The sequence below is a fragment of the Mastomys coucha genome, unplaced genomic scaffold, assembly GCF_008632895.1.
Source record: "Mastomys coucha isolate ucsf_1 unplaced genomic scaffold, UCSF_Mcou_1 pScaffold9, whole genome shotgun sequence".
Taxonomy (NCBI): Eukaryota; Metazoa; Chordata; class Mammalia; order Rodentia; family Muridae; genus Mastomys; species Mastomys coucha.
The window spans coordinates 70,694,526-70,721,316 of NW_022196915.1; the positions used below are offsets into that span (position 1 = coordinate 70,694,526).

Below are 26,791 nucleotides of genomic sequence, written 5' to 3' on the forward strand. Positions count from 1 at the left end.
ACCAGTTTGTTTTCTTTCTGGGGACATTCTCTGTTTTTGAAAGCACACTTTAATACACATTTCTTTATATATAATGACTATTCACAAATCATTCTATATCTAACAAAACAATGGATAATATGCATCTAATGTGAAAGTATTGTTTAATTTTTTATTTTCTTACATTGTAAATTTCTGAAATCAGAACTTTTTATCTCATTCTGTAGCAGTTAATACACTTCAGCGACACAATAATCAATTCTATTTATGATTTTACATGTAATATATATAAGCATTATATTTTTAATATAGCCTGCACTGTGAAGATAGAAAACACTTGAATTAATTTAGCATGCAATTTTAATACAACTTGGGCAATATTGTGGTTTCTATGTAAATATTATGTACAAAGGCTAGGCTCAGTGTAAAGGCATATGACAACAGCATTTCTCTTATGTACTCTCTTGAACACATACTTTATGGGCATTCCACATTCTGCAATCTCACTATACCAGTGTAATGGTGTCATAAATATTTCAGAACTAATCTGAATCTGTTCATCCCTTTGTACAAGCAATTTAATTTTCCTTTGGTTTCTGGGATAGACAAATTACCCATCCTCTAACTCCAAAAGAAGGCAATACCATCTTCCACAATTTTTCACCTGATGCTAGCAATAACCAGTGAGAAAAATGGACTTCCTGTTAATGTCATCATTTGCATAACTATTAGTATCCCAGAACACCAGTACATTCAAGAATGGAAGAAGTCGTTTCGTATTTTATCCCATTAAGAAACAATCGGTATCAAAGGCTAAAAGCCCCAAACTAACCTTTTAATTATAGTTTCTTTCCATCTGGGATGCACATTTAGACAGAGAGGTTTATTCTTCAATAAAATCAAGAGGAGCTTTCAGTATCATAGCAAAATCTACAAAAGAACTACCCTTGAGTAGAGGACTAAAAATTACTTGCTTGTTTCTCTGGGGAAACTGTGGTCCTGCATACTCCTGAAATCAAATATTTCTATGAGTGTTCACTGAGGATGTGATTGCCTGTTTTACTGCTAGATTAGGTCAATGCTGCCACTGCAATCTGGCATCATTCTACCAGCAAAGCAATTTCACACAATTAATTTCCTTCTTTAAAGGAAGCAATAAAGGACAGGCAATTGGAAAGCTCACGAGTTGCACTAACTAGTGCACACATCTGCAAATATAAGTATCTGCCTTTCATATACATTTAAACACACAGGTACATTTACCTTTCAGATGGCAATGAGCTTCTAAAAGAATTCTTGCAACCTTCCTGCGAGAATGAATGAACAGAAGCACACATACAGAGAGAGGGGGGGAGAGAGAGAGAAAGTGAGAGAGAGAGACAGAGAGACAAACAGAGACAGAGTGACAGAGACAGAAACAAAGAGATTGAGACAGAAATAGAGACAGAAACAGAAGGGGGTGGGAAATCACAGTTTCACAGTTTGAAAAATCAGGCAACACAGACTGATACACAAACTTCAAATTGCTCTCATGGTAAGTTGGCATACATTAGGCATTTTAGTCCCCTTCTATAGTGTGAAGTTGGCCAAAGGGGTACTTTATCAGAAAGTAATGCAGTAGGAAGAGAGAGTCTCATTTCTCTAATTTAGAAAGTTTGGCAAGCAATGTATTAATCGATTTCATAATCATTTCCCGTTATTTTTTAAGTTAAAAGGCCATGTAAAATATAACATAAGCACTCTTTTCCTTTATGTGGACTTACTTTGCTTTTGGACAACCTTTTACTGTCAATACTTACATCTGTTGTTTAAAAAGCTATTCGTGGTGCAATTGCTTTTTAAATGCAAACCCATATGTGTGATCTCTAGAGGAACTGGTAAATTCCACCAAATGGGCATTCCTAAATTACTTGCCATCTGTAGCTTGTGAGGAGAGGACTGAACCTGCTCAGCTGTGATTTTGCACCAATGTTTCCATCATTTTGATTGGCTCTAGGGAAATCATCAGCTTCTGGCATCGACTTTTCTAGCCCCAACAGGTTATTATGGTCTGCTTGAGTTGTACTGGCTCAAGGAATATTACAATTTTTTGGCACATGTTAGAGCACATTTGGCATTTTGAATATGTTCCTTTACCACCTTCTACCATGATCGCTTAAATCTTTATCAACCTTTCAAAGTAGTCAAGAGATCAGAAAGATATTTCTGTTGCCTAGGTGGAGTTTTCACCATTCAAAGAAAAGTAAATAAACTCCTAAATTGGATATTCCAACAGTGGAAATATTTTCGTAAAAATCACATTTTACAATTGAGGCTAAATTCTGTGATGTAAAAAAACAATATGAGAAAGCGTTTTTCTAAAATTTGTTCTTTGAATATTCATACATAAATACAATACATTTTGATTACTCAGACCCACCCCCTCTCATCTCCATCTCAGCCTGAATCCTCCTTGAAAATTCCATTTCCATATTTTTGTCTTTCTGTTTTGCTTTCTGACCCAATGAGTTTAACAAGAGACTTCTGTATGACAATGAGTTTGGAATTACATAATGTATCCCAATGGCCCACTCATGGGTTCATAACTGCAGACAATGACTCCCCCTACCCCATTATCTATAAGTAGCCAATATTTCAGTAGGACCTCAGATGTCCCTCCCCCAAATGTGCTTGACTGTTAGGAGGTGCAGTATTGTGCATGGGTAGTGAAGACAATTATAGTAGCTGAGAATATACGAGTGTAATGTCACAAGAGACAGCAGATCCAGGAGAAAGAGGGATTTTTAATAGTACTATACTACAATTAAATAAAGTCTAATTCACTTCTTTCAATTTATACATGCAGTTTATCACATTTAATTCCCTTTCTACTCAGATGTCTTAGCAAGCTCATATTCTTGAACTGCTGCTAATGTTCTAAAGCTTTTATACACTAAAACACCAAAGAAGACATTCAAATTGTTCCTTTGATGATTATTCTCATTTTTATCTATGACACAAATCAAAGTTAAGGGTATTGTCATACAGCTTTTGATTCTCTTGCTTTTAATAAACTGATATTGAAACATGAACACATTCAAAGCATTAGCACTACAAATATTTAAGTATGCCTTCGAACTTGAAGCTTCTCACAGTACTTTTCCTCCTCTTCTTTGTAGGTGTGTCCAATGGTGTATTTTTCAACATTTCTTAGCCCCGCAAAGATAACTGGCCCACAGCTGTGGCATGGTATCAGTACTGCTATGGACCAAGATGGTGAAAAGTTAAATTTGAACACAGGAGCTGGAGATAAACCTAAGAAAATTTGCTTCTCTTGAACAAAACCCATCCTTCTACTTCAGAACATTCTTGTCAGGCTGTTCATAACCACTTATAATTCCAGCCCAGCAAATCCAAAGCCCTCTTCTTACCTCTCCACATATAAATGTATACACAAATAAAACAATCTTAAAAACTAGGAATACATTAAGAAATATGAATACCAACTCTATACAAAATAAATTGATTGAGACTTACATTTATAATTAATATGATTGACAGAAGTGACGAAAGACTTAGTCATGTAGAAATATGAAAATCTCTGTCAAAATGAAGCAATGCAAAGTCGCATGCTGGACTAGCCACATATGAAAGCATGGGATAGAGTACTAATTTACAGCTGCTTATTTGATAATCTGTTGGGATTTCTGGTGTCTAATCAGGGTTATCTCAAAGAACTGGCTTGTGAGGACATTACTAGATAATGTACAATAAAACAATCAGAATTAAAGCTTGCTTAATTAAAAGCTGAAATATGTGATTAACAAAGATACTCAGCAAAATAATGTCCACACATGCCTTTGTCCTCTCATCTTCATGTAGAATGGGTTCTACATGGTGCAGCATTACTGTCATTTCATGTAGCATTTCATCCGTGCTATAATTTGCAAAGATCCAGTTTAAGGAAATTCAGGCTGAAAACGGGTAGCAATAGCAGGCTACCTTCCCAGGATATATGTGAGGCACAGTAAACTTTTGATCTGTAGAAGCTTTCTTTTTGATATGGATCAATGACATGGGCTTACTTATTATTCGGAAAATCCCAGATTTATGTGATAATAAAACTATAGGGTCTTTTAGCAATGATTTGGGATACTCTCATTTTGGAGATCATACTCAATATTAATTTAACTAATGAGAAGTTACACTTAATGTTGCCCATACATTAAAGAAAAAACTTCATGGGAAGAAAAGATGTTTCCAATCATTATCTTAAGAGGCTCTTGATTTATGCTCCATTTAAAATTATTAAGGAGAATCTTATTGCCATTTTTCCTCATATATATCTACCACCACTCACAGAAATGTTAGAGCAGCTTGTCTGAGACTTTGTAAAAACAGACAAGTGTTTTGTGTAGGATTGTTTTTAATGTTTCCTTAATAATACATAGTCATCAAATATGTCCTCAAATGTAAGCTGGAAGAGATACATATATCAGTTAAAAACATCTGGATGAGCATTTAAAAGGATAATTGAGCTAAGATCCCAGGAGGAAATGTTTGACAAAGTATAAAATGGTGCCTTGTTTGCATGCCAAGTATTTTTCTTGTCTGGAGCACAAGCAGTAGAGGAAAAAAAAGGAATCCTGGCCTTGTGAACTTTTCAAGTATGATGTACTAACACGAGGAAGCAGACAAACAGCTTATGTAGTATTGTTATATAATATTTCCTATATAGTACATAGTTATCTAAAATTACCTGACCTGTAAGCTGGAAGGGATGCATTTGAGGGGACAGAAAATGTGAAGTGAAGTCATCAATAAGTCTCTTTCAAGTCAAATTAATTATGAATGTTCAGAGAATTTTGGGAAGAATCATACTTGATAGCATAATATTAAAAAAACAGATGTAAAAAAAAAAAAGGCCAGAAACATTCACATTGTTAAAAAGCTCTAATTCTAATGGGAAAGGGACCAATGAGCACTTTCTTGTGGAAACTGTGAGTTGCTATTTGCTTTATCATTATAGGTGTGTTAGTATGTATACATTTATGATATGTGGTTTTAATATTCCCTTTCCTGATCTTAATTTTCCTAATATTCTTCTCAAACCATATAAATTGGCTATAAGATATGTCATTTTCTATCATGTGGAATCATATATGGGAAATGGTGATTAATTTTTAACACACTCTCTTAAATTGGATACTCAAAACTGTGTGTTGTGGTGTGTCTCTCTCTCTCTGCGTGTGTGTGTGGGTTCACCTGTGATTTTCTGCAGATAGTGGAATCTCCCTCTGTATTTGAGTGTGCTATATTTGTGTCATTTTTGCAGAGGACTTGAATTTGATTCTGAGAATATGTATGGTGACTCATAGCCATCTGTAACTCCAGTTCTGAAGCATCTGACACATCCTTCTTCCTTTTACAGTCATGTTGATCACAGACATACACAGGAAAACCACTTATACACATAAAATAAAAATGAATGAATGGAAAAATAATTTTAAAATACAGTCACTCCATTAGTCAGTTTCTTCTGGGGATGCTGTGCCTCTACCTTTTGAACAACAGAAATACAGGAAGACCACATACCACCTGACAATTATGTGAGTTCTTGATATCCTAACTTTTGCTTTCATATTTGTTTAACAAGTGTTTTATCCTCTAAGCCATCTCTCCAATTTGACAATAAAGGATAAAAGATTTACAACAATGGTGAAAAACTAAATAACATCAAATGAACTTAATTACTCCAAAGAATAAGATGATGAAAAATGGTTTTATGTTCATGCACTGGGTGGAAACATGAACAACTGGAGGGAAGCATACATAGAGAAACTACAGATCATTTACAGAAGACAATTTCAGAGCTGACCAAAGATAGAATAGAAGTTAACAGTGAATGGAGATATCTCAGTATTAGAAACATTTTATTTCAGTTTCCTTAGATATAAAGGCAACAGAAGCAAAACTTCAATTCTAATACATTTTTAGAGATGATGAACTCTGATTCTGTCTTGTAATGCATAAACCAGCATTTTTTTTTAAATATTTCTTCATTGGGCATTTTAATTACACAACACTATATATGCTTCCCAAGTCTCTCTATTAGGATATAGACTACAGTTCTCATGGCATCACTCCACTATTTTTCTTATAATACCTTGAGAAATGTTTTTGATGTTGTGGACACAGGATTCTTATCCACAGTTCTTATCCACATTGGTGATTGTATGTTTAAGCTTAAAAAATGAACAAACAAAATAAAAAACAAAACACCCAATCAACCAAATGAACAAATAAAACTAGCAATTAAGAATATGCAGTTTAACTTCCACATTAAAAACACTATAGTTCATATATGGAAATGTTACAAATATTTTGATATTTATATAAATTAATTTTTATGTAGAGTTCAACCTGACCTGCAACAAGCAGCTAGTGAGGTCTGATTTTATGAATGTGTGTATGTGTGTAACGTTTCAGTAAAATATTTTCATATTTTAGTTATGCATCTACTTGATGTCCACGTATTGTATGCTTTTAAATTCAGCAGCTATGTGACTTATCTATGTTGCTTTATGAAAGGTGGTTAATAATTGTATTTTTATCTTTTGGCTTATATCCATAGTATTTTCAAACTGCATCAAACATAACTAGAGAAACTACCTTGAAAATGTATGAGTTTATCTTAAAATAGACTGGTTAGAACATAACAAAATCAGTAGTTCTGGGGTCACTTCAGAGAGACATTGTGTTTCTTCATAGAAAGGAGACCTATCTGTAGACAGATACATTACTGTATAGTTAGTCTCAAAATGATCATCATATTTACTGAAGAAAACTAACATCTCAGCTGTACTCAGTAGAGAGTCTCAGTTCTGTCCAGCAAGGTAAATACAAATTGCCTATTAAGGTCTTGGAGATTTATGGAAGCCTTTTGCATTTTTCCCTGAAAGATTCATGTGAAAGACAAATGGCTGGTAGATGAGCTGCCCAAATTAAAAGATATGCCGAGTCAAAGTCTGATTCAAAGCTCAGCATGCTATCACTAATATTGAAACCTGTGTCTTAGTGAGATCTAAGAATCAGGAAAATAAGAGACATCATTTATCCAGAAATTCCATTCTGGGAAAGAGAAAGGCCATTTGCCTTCAATGACTCTCGAATGAAAGGATAAAAACAAAGTCCTGCTGCTCACTGCTCTTCACTCTAATAGAAAGCAAATCTGAAACCTGGAGTAGTGGTTTGCACTAACCACAGTAAACACCCAGGGAACAGGTGAGAAGTAGATATATTTGTTAGTTGCTTCTTTAATACCTGTGTGAAGCTCAGAAACTACTTTCAGCCTTTGACAGAAAGGTAGTCATGGAGCAGGAAGGGAAGAAGAGCCAATTAAACAAGTGACGCAGTAAGGCATGATGATAACACAATGAAAAACATGAAAATGCAGACATTTGTTTAGCAATTTTAGTCTGCAAGGTAAGCTCTTTGTGAACATCACTATAGGAACATCCATACTGATGTTTGGTTGATTGAACTGTCACATGAGATAGTTGGGCAATACAAAGATCTTTTAATAAATCCAAATAAAATGAATTTACTGATTTTTTTAAAAAATATTAACTAGTAAAATAGCAAGTATGAATGCTGTAGGTGGTAGCTCCTAATTGCTCTCTCATCAGTCAATCAAATATAGATGAAGCCACATTAGGATAAGAAATTATAAGCACTGTCCTTATGGCTGAAAAAAATCAATCAATCAATAGTTATGTGTATGGTATTACAATTACAGGTAAAACTGTCCTTTGTGCTTGTTAAAGAAGTCATCTACTACCAAACTCCATCTCTATGCCTTGATCATATAATTTTTGTATGCATGTTGCATCAATATGAGTACTATCCTAAATACAAGCATATTTTTCTACATATAGAAAATAAACATATTAGATAAGTACATCAAATATAAACAAATATGATATATCTAGAAGAAGACACAGGGAGGCAATTCTTTGTCTAGAAGTAAGGAAAAGTTTTAGTCTGTATTTTCTACAAGAGAAGGAATAAAAAGTCAAAGATAAAGAGCTCATACTTCCCTTCCCCTGGTTTTCCCTTGAGATATAAGAAAACAGAAACAATTGAAAGAGAACATTTCTACTCTACAAAAGAAGAATTTAAAATGCCTATTTTGTTGTATGTAAAAATTAAAAGACAACAATGTACGAGTGAAGAAAAGTATACAAAAAATTATATTGTGGAAGATTTCATGTTACATTATCTTTACCACTTTTTTTTTGTTTTGCTTTGTTTTGTTTTGTTTTTGTTTTTGTTTTTTTGAGACAGAGTTTCTCTGTGTAGCCCTGGCTATCCTGGAACTCACTTTATAGACCAGGATGGCCTCAAACTCAGAAATCTGCCTGCCAAGGCCTCCCAAGGGCTGCGATTAAAGACATGCACCATCACTACCCGGCACCACTTTTATTTTTAAGTTTCTGTATGTGTTGCTTTAGTTTTCAACATAGATCATGATAGATAGAATTATATCACAAAACATATGAATATAAGCATAAAGACACATATATGTCATATTTTTTTTTCTTGTCACATGTTGGAAAAAGCCCTTCTTATACCTGAGCCTCTCAGCATTGTGATAATCGAGGTACTTCCTAAAAACATGGCTGAGGTGAAAATCTATTGCTCTTTGGAGCAATACTTATACTTATTATACTCTATCTTATACTATCTATATGTTATACACTTGGTGTGTACTATGCTTCCAATGGATATTTTACTGAAAGCCTTCTGCAGTCCACCATCATTAATTATACAACTCATTAAAATAGACTCTCATATTGTTTTCTTTCTTTTTCATTCTTTATTCCAAGCACAGAATATTTAAATCATTTTCAGTGAAATTAAAAAGAAATTAATGCTTTAAGTACACAGTTCATTTTTAAGAAAGATTTCATTTCTACTAATAACATCTAACTGTATCAAAATTAGTGGATCTGACATGCTGCCTAGAGAAACCTGCCAAGTATGATGACATCAAGAAGGTGGTGAAGCAGGCATCTGAGGGCCTGTTAAAGGGCATTCAGGGCCACACTGAGGACCAGGTTGTCTCCTGCAACTTCAGCAATTCCCACTCTTCCACCTTTGATGTTGAGGCTGGCATTGCTCTTAATGACAACTTTGTAAAGTTCATTTCCTGATATGACAATGAATATGGCTACAGCAACAGGATGGTGGACCTCATGGCCTACATGACCTCCAGGGAGTAAGAAGCCCTGGACCACCCACCCCAGCAAAGGCACTGAGAGCAGGAGAGAGGCCCTTGTTTGCTGAGGAGTCCCTGTCCCAGCTAGGCCCCCAACACTGAGCATCTCCCTCACAATTTCCATCCCAGACCCCCATAATAACAGGAGGGGCTTAGGGAGCCCTCCCTATGCTCTTGAATACTATCAATAAAGTTTACTGCACCCCCCCCCAAATTTTATTTTTAAAATAAATTCCTTAAACACAAAAGTTAAAATTTACTATGAAACAATCAGCTAAGTTGTTTGGCTTCTTTATCACAAGTAATGAATTTGAGGTATTTGAAAAAAACTCTATAAGTTTAAACATTTCCCTTTCTTATTGGTGTGTGTTCAAGGAAAATGATTTGAAACTTGTAATAATTACTTGCTTATAATGTATATAAATTCCATAGATTTATCAAATAATTATAGATATTTAGAAAGAACATGCAGATTTGATATTACTATTTAAGGAAAGGTACCTTTTCCATTTTCCTGCCCATTGTCTGCATATAATTTTAAGTCTCAATTTAACAAAAAGTTAGAGAAACATCATATATGCTCTAACACTCTGGACACTGGTCAAACAGGTTATAACTAATTGGAGAATGTTGGAGGCCATGAACTAAAACATTTATTCAAATGTAACTAATCACCAAGTATAATAAAATGACTTTTTTTTACTCAACACTTGATATTTCAGAAAGTGCAAAGAGTTTTTGAGTTGAATAAAAACATTTGACATCAATATGTATTGTTTAGGTATATTTATGTTTTACGGTACTCATTCCATGTCTTAAGAGATAATACTGTTTTTAATAAAGTGCTTTTGAGGAGAAGTAAAGGTTGATAATATGTTTATGCTTCCTAATTATAGACAAATACATGTGGCTTAAAGTGTCAATGTATAAAAATTATTAATTCCATTTATATTAACTATAAGTTATGTTTTGTTTCTACACTGTACTGTCTTGATCTACATTCTCTGTTTTCTTTATTAGATGCCTCAATTAATTTTTTTTATTTCCATGACTTATGCTTTCCATCCCAATTGCAGTCCTGCTCCCTCCTCTCCTTCCTGTTCCACCCTCACAAGTTCCACCCCCCCCATTAACACTCTTTCTCATTTCCATTTTTGCACATTCCCACAGTTCCATTTGGGCAAAGTGGGAGTCTCAATTTTCTTTCAGAAGTTTGTTTTATATTAATACTATTTATATTTATTTCAATACATATTCCAAAGCATCATCTTAATGAAAAATATCTCCCCTTCAAGTGAAATGGTACTTGGCAGGAAGGCCTGGAATGTCAGATGACATTTACTATCTCCTACCATACTTTGTAGGATTGGCTGGTTGCATAGGTTGCCTTTCTTTCTTTCTTTCTTTCTTTCTCTCTTTCTCTCTCTCTTTCTTTCTGTCTTCCTTCCTTCCTTTCCTTCTTTTCTTTTTCTTCCTTCCTTTCTTACTTTCTCTCTTCCTTTCTTTCCTTCTTGCTTGCTTACTTTGCATCTTTAAATCCCCACTAAAAAATTCTGATTATTTTATAATGAATTATTAGTATACATTTTTGTCTCTAAGGAGGCAATAATCTCACTTATCCTAGTAGTATAATAAGTGGTAAAGTAATAGACATCCTAAAGAGCAAGGTGAAGTAGAAAACAAGATATTCATTTTTGAATCATTTAGTAAGTATATTTGGCTTGACTTGATGAAGAATTAGATATACAGAAAAGAGAATTATATCTAGGGAAACTGCACTTTTTTTAACCTTCAGTGACTTTCAGTGAACAGAAAATTTAGGATGATAACCTTATTTTCAGTGATTAAATAATCAATTCAAATTGGAGGAATGATGGATTTGAAATGCCTATGAAATATTTGAGTTTGAAATTCAGTGAAGAAACCTAGAATGGAATTTTATATTAATCCAAAGTACAGTTGATAGATGGAGCAATAAAATTAAGAGAGGTCACCTAGGGAGCAGGTAGCATGAGACTATAGCTACAAGTGAATTTTTAAGATCATTACCATTTAAAAGATAGGAACAAAGTGACTGAAGCAAGAAAGCTATATTAGAGTAGATATTATTATGTATAAGCTTTAACAAAATTCTCAAACAAGGTATTCATTTATGGGGATTGATTTCATCTTTGTAAAATGTTATTCAAACCAACTGTAATTCTACTTCTGTCATGAAGTTGGAAAAGAAATGTAGAGGCTACCTTTGAGTTGTATTAATCACTTCCAGGGTCTCATATTCTAATGACTAAATACTCAGTATATTATCCCTTTGCTAGTGTAATTTCCTCACCCTTGTTCGAGCAAGTTCAGAAATCCCAACCAGCTATATTTTTCTGTTCATGATCCTCCCTCTCTTACTGGTTATTTTATTTATTTACATTTCAAATGTTTTCCCTCTTCCTGGTTTCCCTTCTGCAAACCCCCCATCATTTCCCTCCTCCCCTTTGCCTCTACAAGGGTGCTGTCCCACCCACTTACCCACTCCTACCTCACAGCTCTAGCATCCCCTTACACCCTTACTCCAGGGCATCAAGCCTCCACAGGACCAAGGGCCTTCCTTCCCATTGATGATAGCTTGAACCATGGGTCCCTCCATGAAAACTCTTTGGTTGGTGGTTTACTCCCTGGGAGTTCTGGGCAGTCTTGTTAATTGATGTTGTTCTTCCAGTGGGGTTGCAATTCCTTTCATCTCCATCAGTCCTGCCCCTAACTCCTCCACTGAGGTACCCTGTCCCTGGTCCCTGACCTCAGTCTAATGGTTGACTGCAAGCATTCACATCTGTATTGGTCAGGCTCTGACAGAACTTCTTGTGGGAAGAGACATACCAAGCTCCTGTCAGCAAGCACTTCTTGGCATCAGCAATAGTGTCAGGGTTTGTTGTCTGCAGGTGGAATGGATCCCTAGGTGGAGCAGTCTCAGTTTTTCAGTCTCTGCTCTGTTTTTACCCCTGCATCTCCTTTAGACAGGCATAATCCTAGGTTTTTGTTTTTGTTTTTGTTTTAGTATAGAATAGAGTTTATTCAGAACATGAGGAGGGGAGTTAAGAGGGTAGTAGAGGCAGAGAAAGGCAGAGAGAGAGAGAGAGAGTAGAGAAGTAGAGGCTGGCCATGACCACGTGGAGAAAGCGGGGGAAGGGAATGGGAGAGAGGGGGTAGGTTAAAAATTTTGAGATAGGTGGGTGGCCTCTTATCAACTGGGGGCCATGCCTATGTATTGGAGGTGGTCTCTACAGGTTCTATCTCCTCTTTGTTGGGTATTTCAGCTATTGTCATCCCCGTTGGGTCCTGGGTCTTTCTAGTGGCTATCCCCAGTTCTCTATCCCCCACAGCTACTGTTCAATTTCCTGACCCATTGTATTTTTCCCTTAATGTATCTTTAACAGGGACAATTAAAGTTAACATTGATATTAGTCCTTTAGATGACTCTAATGGTAATTATAAAGAAAACCAAGGCTGTCTATCCCACACTCTAAAATTATGACTAAAATTCAAGTCAGAATCGTCAAAACCTGCATTTGCACACAGAGTGGGGACACAAAAGCAATACCAATTCAGATCCCCTTGTGGCTGCTGGCAGTGAAATCCCACTATCCCAGGAAGGAATATGCTTTTGACTTTTATACCCACTGCAGTTGTCTAGAGAAGATAGCTCCCTCTTTAAAGTTGTTAAGTGCGTTCTCCTGTCTTTGTTGTCTCCCTGAACGTTACTAAATTGAATAATCTGCCTTTTACTCCACCCTAAATACCAAACTTCTTCCTGTTGGTAGACTGTCAAAAAAACAAACAAACAAACAAGAGTTTCCCTCAAAGAAGCTACCAATTATTACCTCAGACCATTGCTTCTATACACTGAATAGCTCTCTGAAACCCTTCAGACATCTTCCTATTTGTATAGCACCTTGCTAGCCCAGGTTCCTACCTATAAGTCAATGAGGCTTTTAAGATTGTTTCAGCTCCTCCTTATGAACTTCTCCGTAACTGTCACTGCAAATATCACTATTTCATGCTTAAGATAATTTTGTGCATTTTCTGTTGTGAAACATTGATGAGAGAATATTGTTTCTTTTTCTTAGAACTGTTTTGTATACATAAACAGTTATCATGTGTTAATACATTATATGTGCAGAGACTTTCATAACTAAGAGTGAACATTATATCATCCTTAACCTTAAATAATTTTACAAATCTTAAGGCTCTAGTCTACTTTTTGGCATTAAGACACAATTGTACTTTTAATACCTTTCATTTTTTGTATTATCTATTTTATTCCTCTTAATTTCTTGGAAATAGTTAATATTTCTTAGAATATTTTTTCTTATACTAATATTCACGAGATTACTAAAACTCTATTTTCTGCCTTATTTTCCTGTTTCAACAAAATCTTTCTCCAAAGATATGATGAGGACTATCGCAATAATTATTTCACTGAATCAATTTCTGTCAAGATTTTTTTTCCTATTCACAAAGAAAAAGCTCCAGTCCATCTTTTAATTTTTTTGAAAAATTCCTGACATTACAGAACTAAACTGAAATGTATTAATAATCCACTTTTACATTTCCATGACAAACAAAAATTCATGAGCCAAAAAAAAAAAAAACACAAAAAAGGGGGGAGAAGCTTATAAAACTAAATATGGATATCTCAGCGTAACTGCTGAACAGAGAAAGGAATTAAAACACTTTAAAAAATCATGAGTGGATGATAAAGTGTGTAGAAACTGAAAATTTACAAACTATTTAAAACCTGGAATCGCTGACTGTTCAGAAACTACACAGATGGATCATGGGTGGTGGTGAACAGCAGAAAGGGATTATGGATGAATCTGCTCTGTTCTAGCTGCTCCCATGGCACCTGTCTCCGAGGAAAGCCTGACATTGATTAGATACTGAGCCAGGCTAATGCTGGCAGCAGATCCAGTGATGGTAACCTGCCGATCAGTAGATCCTTCCACTGGGTTTGCAATTTTGATCTGCGCCCCAGACATCTGATGGATCTCATTGATTTTGACGCCCTGACGCCCGATTATGCAGCCAATCAAATCATTTGGAATGGTGAGTTCATGAGAAGTAGTTTGAGCAGATGCATCCAAACCTGCCTTTCACCTCTGGAGAGCTGGATTCAATGCCACTGAATCTGGTGTTGCCTTGGGTCATGGGAAAATGAGATTGTTGCATTGCCAACTGGTGCAGCTTGGTCAAATCTGGCTGTGGAATGGCATACTGTTCTTGAATGGTATAGGCCTCTAGAGGTGGTCCCTCCAGTTCAGGGTTGAGGCACATGGACGGGGTGGTGTGGGGAAAGCTCGCACTGTCGCTGCCTGTGCTGTACCTGTCCTGACCACCTGCAAAGATGACTGGAGAACTGGAGGGCTTGGGCCGGTACAGGATGGTCATGCCCTTCTCGGGGGACTGGGAGAGAGTCTCCAACATGACCACGCAGATCTGTTTGACACACTCTATGATGGATTGCGGGATGCCAGCAATAGTGATTGCCTGCTCAGTTGAGTTGGGGAGCATATCCCCTGCCACCTGGACCTGAGCCCCCGTACTCTCTCTTATTTCCTTGATCTTGCAGCCACCTTTTCCAATAAGAGAGCCACACTGACTAGCAGGAACCACCAGCCGTAAGGTAACCGGGGTCTACTGGCAGCTGTGCTATTGGTCATAGAGCTGCTTATGTCCTCTTCCAGTTTATCAATGATCATAGCAAAAGGTTTGAAGATGGCATTAGTCGGCCCAGCCAAAGTGATAATTCTCTCAGGGCAATTCCCTTCTGAGATGTTGATATGTGCACCACTCTCCTCGCGCATCTTCTTAACAGATTCTCCTTTCTTTCCGATGATACTGCCAACTTCCTTTCCATGCACAAGTAGCCTGATGGTGAGAGTGACATTTAATCCACCTTCAATCACACCGGTGACCATGTCTAGCAGCTACAGGGAGCTGGACTTTGAGTGGTCAAGTCCTTGGTCACTGGTGAGAGTGAATGCCAAAAACTGGAGGCGCGAGTCGACTGAAGGGAAAAGGGGAGCGGGCGGAAAGGGGCTCTGTCAAGATTTAATATTAGTTTTCTTGTCACTCACCACAATGTTTCAAGCAATTAAACACATTTTAAATTTGAGAATTCTCTGTATTTGCATAATGATTTCTCTACTATATTCCAAACCTACTATATGGAATTGTGCAGCTAAAGTGGAGATTTAAAACAATAATTTAAGTTATAAGTAGCCAATCCTTTGTGCAGGTCAAATGATTTTCTACTTATATTGCTCTAAACAAAATTGAAGAGAGAATGCATTAAGTCCCCATCTCATAAAAGATTTAGCGTGGTTCTTAATGACAAGTCGCTACATATTTTATAGAATACATTCAAGAGTAGTTCAGAGACATACTAATTAGAAGAAGCAAACTTTTCTTTTTGATGGGGACTTGACTTCAGAGACTAGAACAAAATCAACCCTAATCCATAGCAAAACAACAAATAATCTGCCACACAGAGCTTGTGCACCTGCTTAGACAGTAGTTGCCCTACTGTGTGCCAAGTCTTATACCAGTTATTGTTGATGAATAACATTAAAAAATGGTAGTGGAAGTACTATTTTTCCGTGAATAAGCATTCACAAATCGAAATTTGGAAACATCTAAAATGTCTTTCATTTAGTCATTACTTTTAGCACCTTCTATTGACATTTAAGGAGAATTTAACTGCAATGTTATGAGTCCATACTTTGCCATTCTGCTTCCTAATGTATTTGCATCTTGGCTCTGATCTTTATCAAAGCGAAATAATATCTAAAGATCAATACTATCCTTACGAGCGGCACTGTAAGTCTGGTTCTTTGACGAGAGAATCCCGTAGTACATGAATTTCCCTTGGTAGAGGTCACCTGAAATTAATCTCACACAATGATTCTGTTAATTATTATTTGTTTTTAATACACGATAAGCAACAGCATATATTCAAATGGCATTTAGGAGGCAAGTCTGCAAATCACTTAATGAAGACATGCCACCTTTTCATAGTTATTTAATGCTTCATTGCTGCTTCTCATCAATAATCTCTTCTACACTCACTGCAGTCTCCAGAGATATAAGCAGTTTGTCATATTGCCCACCTGAAGGATGACAGAGTTGAAGCCCAGTGGAATTCCTAGGTTATCCAAGGATGTGCAGTTACCTGAAAGGAAATATCCTTATCATTTTGTTCTTTGTGATATCCCAGGGTTTACCTTAACTATAGGATTACTCACAAGCTAAAATGTTGTTTTGCTTTTTTTTAAAAAAAAATAAATGTAGTGTACAAGTAGTGTTCTGTTTGATAAAGTTTACAATAATGATCAATATTTTCCACTTTCAGTTAAAAGTCTAATATCATTGAAGGAATTTTTGATTTGGGGTGAAGCTATGTGTGTTTCCCAATTAGAACAGAAAAATCGAGGGTATTCTCTAATATGCCCTCAAATTAAAATAACAACTAGTGGTGTTTCAAAGTTTTTTAGATTTATTTCTTTTATTATTTTATGTTTATGAATGTTTTGCTTGTGTATTTGTACATACATCACATGTATACCTATTGCCCATAGAAGTCAAAAGAGGTCAACTCTGGTCTTGTGACTAAAATTACAGATGGTTGTGAGCTGCCATGTGGGTACTGGGCATGGAAACTCAGTGCTCTGAGAAAATAAATTATTGCTTTTAAACATTGAACCAACTGTCTTTCAGTCTCACTGCCTTGATGATATCCTACAGTGATCCCTCTTCCTAATATTCATGACATCTCTAGTCTGATTTATTCCTAAGTTTTAGTAAGGCATTGAAGGCACCACGTCTTCTGAGCTTAGCCACAGAAAATGCCGTAGGCTCTTTTTGTTCTCAGATCCTTTACATTTATAGTAGTCAACCACCATATGATGAAAACACTCAGGTATTGTTCATGTCCAGGAACTTAAGCCTTCTAACCCTAGCAAAATACTTTAAGGACATTGTGTGGGGTCTTATGTCCGCTCCTGTGCACTCGGGAGGTGGGACACAGGGATTTGACTTGTGCTTATCCCTGCCTCCACTGGGGCAGCTGCTGGCCTTAGGGAAGCAAGGAGGCATTGCTCTGGGGTTGGGAAAGTGCAGTCTAAGACTTGGGAAAGCCAGAGCCCCTGGGCTCTGTCTAGCTTGGGCCAGGGTAGGGGAGCTCTGACTTGTTCCAATGGAGATAGTCCTTGGCTTGGTGGTGGTTGTGGCTGGGGGTGCAGAGTCCTCCTATGAGACATTAGGCTGTAGCTCTGTAGGCAAAAGGCCTTCCTCATGGCTGCCCATGGCAGATCTTGATGAAAAGAGACAGCATGGTTTTAGACAGTTAATTGGCATGTAAAACCATACCCCACTTCTCAGGGTAAGTCTGAGATTGAATACCTTTTGTAGGGAGGAATGTCTGGAATAGGAAGCTTATTGGCTATACCCTCCAGGCCTCTAGGCACCTCATTTGCATGTAGACCTCTGTTTTCAGCCTACTTGACTGTGGTCATGACTCTTTTTCTATTGTCTTGGACTGAGATGTTAGGGATGCCTCATCGATGTGGGGAAAAGATTGGGGCATTGACATTTCATGACTAATGGGCACAAATCTATGGGGAGGGGGATGCGGCTATGTGACAGAGGTCTGGTGTCAGGAGCAGGAGATGCTCCTAAAGTCCCTTCCAGTTCTCCTGGGCTTCTAACCTTTGGCTAGGGCTAACCAGGTTTCCACTCATGGTAGTCGGCCCTGCAGCCTTAAGGAAAGGGATCCACTTGCTCATACCATGACTGCATCTAACTATAGCTCTGACCCCAGTATCTTGCAGCCTTACTCATAATTCTGAATCTGAATCTTTCATTTAGCCTGCTCCCAAATTTTAGATACACACAGTGAGATGTTTTATGCTTTTTTTCTGATTAGTCTCTTATGTAGCAATAGCAACTTCAGAAGGTTTGAATATTCTTCAAAACACCCAGGCTTCAATAAGTAGACACTAATACAGTCATAATTGCAAATTGCGGGATATTTGGGAAAGAAGCAGTTAATGATAACAAGAAGTAGCTGAACCCAACAGTTTCCTGGGAGACATGGAGGACCTGGTATTAAAGATAGTGAGGTAGAGGAAGGCAAGCAAAACTATAAGCCCAGGCAACAGAATATGCACAAACAATAAAAAATGAAGATTACTTATAGAGAATTAAAAATACATATTTTTTAACTGGCAAAGATCATGCTACTGTTGGAGCAATAGAATGATAGGTAAGGTGTTTTTTGTTTGTTTTTGTTTTTTTGTTTGTTTGTGTGTGTGTGTGTGTGTTTGTATGAAGTTAAAATTTAAATTAGAAAGGTCTGAGATGTAAGTTTTCTAAATAAAAGAATAAATAATATTTTTAGGTTAAAATAAAATTTAAAATGTACTATACTTGTAATTTAGAAGAAAATAACTTTACAACTGGGGATATAGTATATGTGTTGATATGCATATATTCAAATTTCAACATAATTTTTGTGGTTGTACAAGATTTAAATTAGTTTTGTGCCAATATCTAGGGATTAAAAACAATAGTGACTTTGTTTAATGACTGGACACAAGGGTATTCATAAGGTCAACTTGTTACTTCTGGCTGGATTCCAGTAAAGAATTATAGTAATTAGTGTGGCGATCACCTCTGAAGATCACTAATGTAGATTTCTGCTCAGGACTCTGAAAAATTGTAGGCTTTCTGTAAGGAAAGAGGTCAAAGAGAACAGGATGACCATACATGTGGTCATCAGAATATTCAGAAATATAGGCTTCTGAGCAAATTCATACAAATGCTCTTATAGAAAAACTTTGAGTACATATAATTGTACTCAAATCACACAAACACACACATATTAATTGTCCTATTTTTATTTCCATTTTTGTAATAAAACATTCTGATCAAAAGCTACTTAAGGGAGCAAGGATTTACTTAAGTTTAGAATTCTAAGTGACAGTCCAGTATTGTGGGGAAAATCAAGATAAAAGAACTGAAACAGCTCACCACAACACATAGTCAAGAGCAGAACAGATGAATATATATGTGTGTTGTGGATATCCCTGGTCTTGCTTGTATTTTGATGCTAATTCTGCTTTCCCAGGGGCTGAGGAATGAATCACATACACAGGTGACTTCTTGTGAAGTTTTGTGAATTTAACTTGTAAAATAAAGGCCTGAGATGGTGATTGGGCAATGGAAAGGAAGGTGGAGCTAAAAGATTTGGGGGAGAAGAAAGAGAGGACCAGTAGAAAGAGAGAGGTAGATGGATGAAGAACAGGAAGATCCAGATTCCACGTGGCTTTAAATAGACACAGGTAGCTATGAATATCTTATAAAGAATGGATAATTACAGGACAATTTGTCTTATCTAGGTGGGCAATTTATATTCTTATCATTTGGCTCTGAAATTATTCTGTGGGTATCTTGTTAATTGAGAGTTTATTGATATACAGATCTGACTAATTAATTACAAGCTCCTAGAGTTTTGATTTACTGGACTCAGGGGATCTGGGACAACTAGTTGTTTTGGGTGGTTGTCTGGGAAGGCTCTGAGGCAGGTGAATCAAAGCTGGGAAGACCCCTGCATGGGGCTAGGATAGAGGCAGCAAGACCGCCAGGGCAGAGAGTAGCTGAATGTAGTGTGGGATGATGCTGATTTTTAAAATATTTCCCTCAACATGTGTGTTTATCTATACTCAGACCAGTTTCTATATTCACACAACCCTTGATCCCCTTCTAAGGAATGGTACTGCTCAGAGTAGGCTGACCTATGAATATCAATTAACATTAATTATCAAGATAAATCCCCAGAGACATGCCAAATGTTATCTTGAGCTAAATAATTGCTCATTGAGAATCTTTTTCCTGATAGGTTAAAGTTGTGACAAATTAGTAATTAAAACTGGTCATCATGTACATGTTGATCTATTTTAAAAAATAAAGAAATATATTCACATATACATACATATATCTTCATATATTATACATGTGGAAAAGATAAATTTTAAGATCTCATGTTGGATTAGGGATAGTGATCTTTTGATATTTTTAGTTGTTTCTCTGTGCAAATATATTTGTCCAGCTTTCATCTTTTCATATAGATACTGATCATATTTGAGATAGATAAAGAACTAGGTGGATTGGATTCCAGTTTTTATTTGATGGAATCTTTTAAACTCTATACACAAATTGCACACAAATGTATATATGAAAATACACTAAGAAAATGTACATATTCAAATGTGAACTCAGAGAACAGTTTTTCTAACATTATCTCTATATTAATTTAAAATTCTCACAGGTATTAATTTTTATATTCATTCTAAGAATTTTATTCTTTGGTAGTCAGTCATTTTGTTATAGTTTGAATATAACTCATACTTAATAATCTGAACCTATATCTTAGTGCCATTTTGTCTCTAAATTCACGACCATGCCAATTTTCATATGTAATATTCTTTATTCATCTGTGGTAAGGAATAGCTATAAACTCATTATTTTCTTCTCCACTATCAAGTCCTATCTTACAATAATTAACAGTGTATTCATCAAATAGGTAAACTGTAGCTGCACATAGAAATTTCACATTGTTTTGACCAAAGGAGAAACATGACCATTACATTAGTGGCATTACATTTTGTTTATGTGAGATAGTGGACAAAAAAATAAAGCAAGCACATATTTTGTGTATATGTATTCACATATTAGTTTTGGCCTGTAAACGAATATCATGTCTTGTAAAAGAATAATGAACACCTGTTCATTTATGTGACACATTTTTCTGCTGGAATGGCCAAAACAAAATATATCTCATTTTTATTAAATTGTTTTGTTCAAATATAATTGTATCTTGTTATAATTTACAAACTGATAAATTGTTAATAAAAACCCTGGATTTTGGAAACTTGTATAAATCAACAGCCATCAAAGGTATCATATATTTGAGAAATGGTTACAGTAAGAGTATTCTTTATTTACTGTTAAAAAAAAACACATTAAAGCTAGACGTTTAATAAACTGTTTGCAAAGTGCTGACTTAAAAAGAAGCCTCTAGCAAATGTCTTGCTATGGATTTCCTTCAGAGCTACACACTCCTCTTTTCCATGTTTGCCACCAATTACTTGTCAGAAGCAATTAAAAATTTTAATTGTGATCCTTTAAGACTTGAATGAGGTAGATAAGCATTTCTACCCATTATTGAATTCTGTGTCTATAAAGTGTGTTCTCTAAAACACACAAATAAATGTACACATTTCCTTTGTGGTATGATTTAATGAATATATACCATTTTTTATTAAAATTAAAAATTGTGACTTCACACAAGCTTGCATGCACATAATTTTCTATACTAATACTTAACTGCTCTATCTTGTAGAAATTGCAAAAGTGTTTTTTATGTTTTACCTGGAATAATTTTAGGACAACACCAAGGTATTTCTAATAAACATTAGTCTATTTTGTACATTGCAGTTTGTTTTCAAAATCACCTTATACCTACAGAATGCCCCATCTCTTTGATCAAAGTGAAGGTAGTACTCCATTACAACCATATTGAGCACATCAGCCGTAACCTGAGGGTGCATATTTTTCCACCACACAGGTAGGAGTCAAAGTCATCAGGGAAATTGGAATTGTGAAAGGTCATGAAACAATTTGTAAAAAATACTGGGAAAAGTCAAAATACTCAAAATATTCAGATTCAACATATCAATTCAAATGATTTCTTTGAAAAAATGTTTTTATTTTTATTTTACATATATGAGGGATTTTCTTGTGGCTTTGTCTGTGTATCAAATGTGTGTCTTGTGTACTCACAGGTCAAAAAAGACCATTCCAACTCCGATATTGGAGTAACTGCACTGGCTTGACTCACCATGTGGATGCCACATACAAACTTTGCTAAAAATAAAACAAGTGCTTTTTTAGCTTTGGGGCATCTCTCTACTCCTACAGTGATTTTATTTTAATAAATAAGAAACACATGGAACATATTTAGAAGTGAAACACCAATGAAAACTTGAAGTACACTGTTCAAACTTTCTTAAGAATTTCAGTATGATGACAACACAACCTTAAATCAAGAAAAACAGTCTTCTTGCTCTGCACTGCTCATGCTTAGGAAATTGTCCCTCCCTGTGGCAGTCTATATCAATTAAAAAGAATATGCAAATTGTTACATATCATCTTCAGAGATTAGGTATAAATTGTTTCCTATTTCTGACTTATTCTGTCAAATATTTTTGGTTTCTCTCTTTGTCTGCCCCTCAAATTGGATGTCACTTTCAAACATGGGTGTTTTCTGCTAGAAACTAATTTTACCTTAAAGGGCATGTCTGTATTGCAACCAGAGGGATTAGATATGTGTGGTGGATTTGCATTCCAGTTGAATCCTACAAACCTTTTTTTTTTTTTGGAGGGGAATCCTTGGCAGCATATCTATGTTGCTGGATTAAAATGACTCTACAGATCGAACTGTGGAGGTATATAATATTTCATCAGAACTTCATAAAGCCTCTTATAAAACTGAGGCTATAAAAGGGGATGATGAAGGTTGACTGGGGATGGGACTTTTCATGAATGCACATGTCTATAAGTTGTTCAAAGGGTAGCAGAGCTTTTGTGCGTCATCTATGTCACAAATGTGACTCTAAAGGTAATTCTGCATAAAGGTTTTCTAGATGTTTCCTGTTCATAGAGCTACATTTGATTCATTCATACTTTTGAAAGTACCTACAAGAAACTTACTGGTTTTTCAAAACAAATCCCCAGTGTAGGGGAATGTAGGGCGAAGAAATGGGAGTGGGTGAGTGGGTGGGTGTGTGGAGGAACACCCTCATAGAAGCAGGGGGAGGGAGGATGTAATAGGGTGTTTTCCCAAGGGAAGGAAACCAAGAAAGGAGAAAGGGGATAATATTTGAAACGTAAATAAAGAAAATATCCAATTTAAAAAGGATAAAAATAGATTTCAAAAATGGATGCAAAGTACCTATAATATTATAGCAAAATTTTCATCTTACTGGTATTTTAATGAATATATTTTAAATGTTTTCATTTATTAGAGGATTATTCAATTGAATAAATTCTCAAATGATTCAACAGCTACACATGCTTCTCAGGTTAACTGATTTTTTTCTAATCATGAATAAGTTCATATGATTTGTTTAGAAGTTAGAAAATACATAAAATATAAACATCATAATTTCCAATCACACTATGCAAAATTTAGAACTGTTAAAGTTTTACTTACAGAAGTACAGAAAGCTATAAGAAAGGAATTAAATTTAGTTTTTTTTCCATGTGAGGCTTTGTGATATCAAGATCTGATACTGTAAACCAGTAAGTTGAATGCCCAGTGTCCAAAGACATTGGCTTCACAGGAAAGGATTGGATTCACAGGAAGTCTACAGACTAATTTTCTACTTGTTCAGAAGAGGCAATTTTGTTTTATAAGGACCTCTGAATCAACTGGATGGAAATCATCATGGGGTAATCTGCCTCACTCAAAGTACATGGATTAAAAGGTAATCCTTCTTTAAAAAAAATCATATTTATGGAAACATCTAGAATAATTTTGGCCAAACACCTGGCCATCAAAATATATCACCAACTTTACGAAAAAATTAGCCATTAAGTCATCTATGGAGGTGTTTATGGAGCTGTAGCCTCTGGAATTAATTACGTTAAAATGTCTCTTCATGACTCTTGTTATTATATACAAAACACAAGATCTGATGGCTTCTAATATGGTCTGTTTCTTAATCCCCCATCCCCTCAAATCATACTTTTCTGAACATAGCAAAAGTATTTTCCTTCTTTAAATATAGTTTTCATAAGTGTCTTATAATTCTAATTCAGCCTGTCTTGCTTTTTCTATTTTATTCTTATTTTATGTTTTCCCGTAGCCCAAATACTATTACAAACGTCTATATGGCCTATTCCCTGTCTACTGGAATTCACTATAAAGTCGTGTCTCAGTTTTTAGCATTAACAATGAGCTACACGTTTAAATGGTCAATTCAGAGAACCAGAAGGCTGAGCTATGGGAACAGAGAGCTTGACCTAACAAGATGCAATTATTCTAACATTATTGTGAAAGAGATGTTATGGGTCCCAATGTCCAAATTTATTTTTATGTTTAGTCTTGGCTTGGCTGCAGAAGCAATTTTTGCTGGTACCACTTCCTTCTGCATAGTAGAGGGATGATAACCTCAGGGAGTGGACCCACCACCTGCTGACTCCTGCCATATGAACTGCTACACAGAGGCTACACAAATACTAAGGAAGCTATTTCCAAATGCTATTTTCTGCAGTGGAGATGGTTTTTGAGGGGAGCAGTCCCTTGTCTCATGACTGTCCCAATTTCAGTCACTTAAATCACAACTTGGGAAAGCTAAGACTCTGCTCCAATATTCCTATCAAATTATATAATAATATATTTGTTACCAGTGCTTTTAGCTCCTGGATTTGTTTTTAAAAAGTACTTGGTTTTATTTTAGGCACTTGTTCAGCATAGCCCAGGCTCTTTTTGATATTTTTTTCTCATTCCCCTGAGATGTATATCTATTTCTGATTCTGTTCCCAAGTCCTCTGAGAGGCTAGAAAGGTAACGAACTCATTTGATTTTTGTTTTAGCAAAGCCTGTCTCTTCAGTCAGTAAATTGTTTTGCCCATCTGTAAGAAACTCCACTCACTCTGTCACTGACCTTTTGTTCCTTTCATGTCTGAAAAATGTCTTATTATTTGTCTTAACATCCTCTGCAATCTTCTTTCCGTTTGTCCTCTTTCCTCTTTTCATCACATTTTTCTTTTACACATCAAGCTTCAAAATCACTTATATATTCACACTTTTCTCAGGAGATCTCCTTTCCTTTAGTCTCCTTTCTGCCTCTGATACTGCTGGTAAGAATTCCCAAAGTGACTGCCTGTTTGCACAGCATTGACTGTGGCAATTGTGTGGGAATGTAAAATGATGATTACTTTTAGCTTTTCCTTATTTATATTTGACCTTTGAAAGTGAAGGAGAATTTACTTATCAGTCTTCACTAAATCAGTCATTAAATAAACTTACTCTAAGTACTTATTGTATTTTGGGGATATTCTTTACCTCAAGTTCAATTTATGCCTCTCAACTTTTTTTCTCAATAGTTGCAGCATGCTGGACTGCTAATACAGCTGATGAATATGTCAAAATCTAAACCCTACTTGTGGCAAAGGTCCATGTATGTGGGAATTATTTTCTACAACATATGTCAAAAATAATAAATAGCATAGGTCCTGAAAAGTAACAAATATTCCTCTAATGATGTCTGTTAATGGTAAGGATTTCTTCACTAATAAGAATTATAAAAAAAAAAAACCTATATGAGCATATCTTTGTCCATTTTTACATCACATGAAGCTGATTTACTTGGGGCACAGCTGGAGAAGTCCTGATATTTTTCTATATTTGGATAACACACAAGGGTTGGAGCCACTCTAGTATAGGATTCCCATCATTTTTCAATGCTAAAAAGTTTGCATGGAACAGTAATTTAAGAAAACCAGGCTGGTCAGATGGCTCAATGGGTAAGAGCACCAATTGCTCTTCTGAAGGTCATGAGTTCAAATTCCAGCAACCACAGGGTAGCTCACAACCACCTGTAATGAGATCTGTCTTCTGGTGTGTCTGAAGACAGCTACAGTGTACTTATAATAATTAAATAAATAATAAATCTTTTTTTTAAAAAAAAGAAAGAAAATCAACACCACTTAAGCCACCCATTAATTTGAAATGACATAAAGATTTATTTAACTTTGCTTGCACAATAAAATAAGCAAGTTAATTTAAATGTTCAATGAACAATTTATAGAAAACTTTGCAAATATTTGTAAGTTTTCTTTTAACTTTCCACAATGAATAAATGACACCAATAAATTTTTACACAATTCAAGAACTCCATATACAGATGGTGTTCTTAGCCCTTCTTCAGTCAATCGCTCAGTCATAAATATATGAAAATGCATACATAAGTAGGCTGAAATTTATAACTTATTTTATATGTACTCATGAAAGAACTGTTAATGAAAAAGTAGGTCATGGATTTGAAAGAGAGAATGGAAGGCTACACAGAAGTGTATGGAAGGAGAAGTGGGAAGGAGAAAGTGATATAATTATATTATAATCTTAAAAATAAAATTAAAATATCAATCTGTAAAACAAGAGTCCTATATTCCTTGCTAAGCTGGTAGGTGAATCTTAAACCAGAAATAAACATGTGGCAAAACTAATAATTCATAACAGTGCCAAGTAGTAGCCTTGATGAAGACTTTTACTTTGTTTTCATTTTAATACTTTTTAAATTATTTGATGTAAGAATTAAGCATTATCAATATCCTTTTCACGGTCTACTTAAATTTATGTTGTATTTATACACATCTCATTATTTATATACCACAATGCAAATGTGAGAAAATCCTAGATACACTATAGCCAATTCACAT

The 26,791-nt window shown here is 35.5% G+C and overlaps 1 pseudogene; it reads right to left on the reverse strand.

Moving 5' to 3' along the window:
- Nucleotides 1–13,771: 13,771 nt before the first annotated feature.
- Nucleotides 13,772–15,319, reverse strand: LOC116084341 (annotated as a pseudogene).
- Between the last annotated feature and the right edge of the window lie 11,472 nt (nucleotides 15,320–26,791).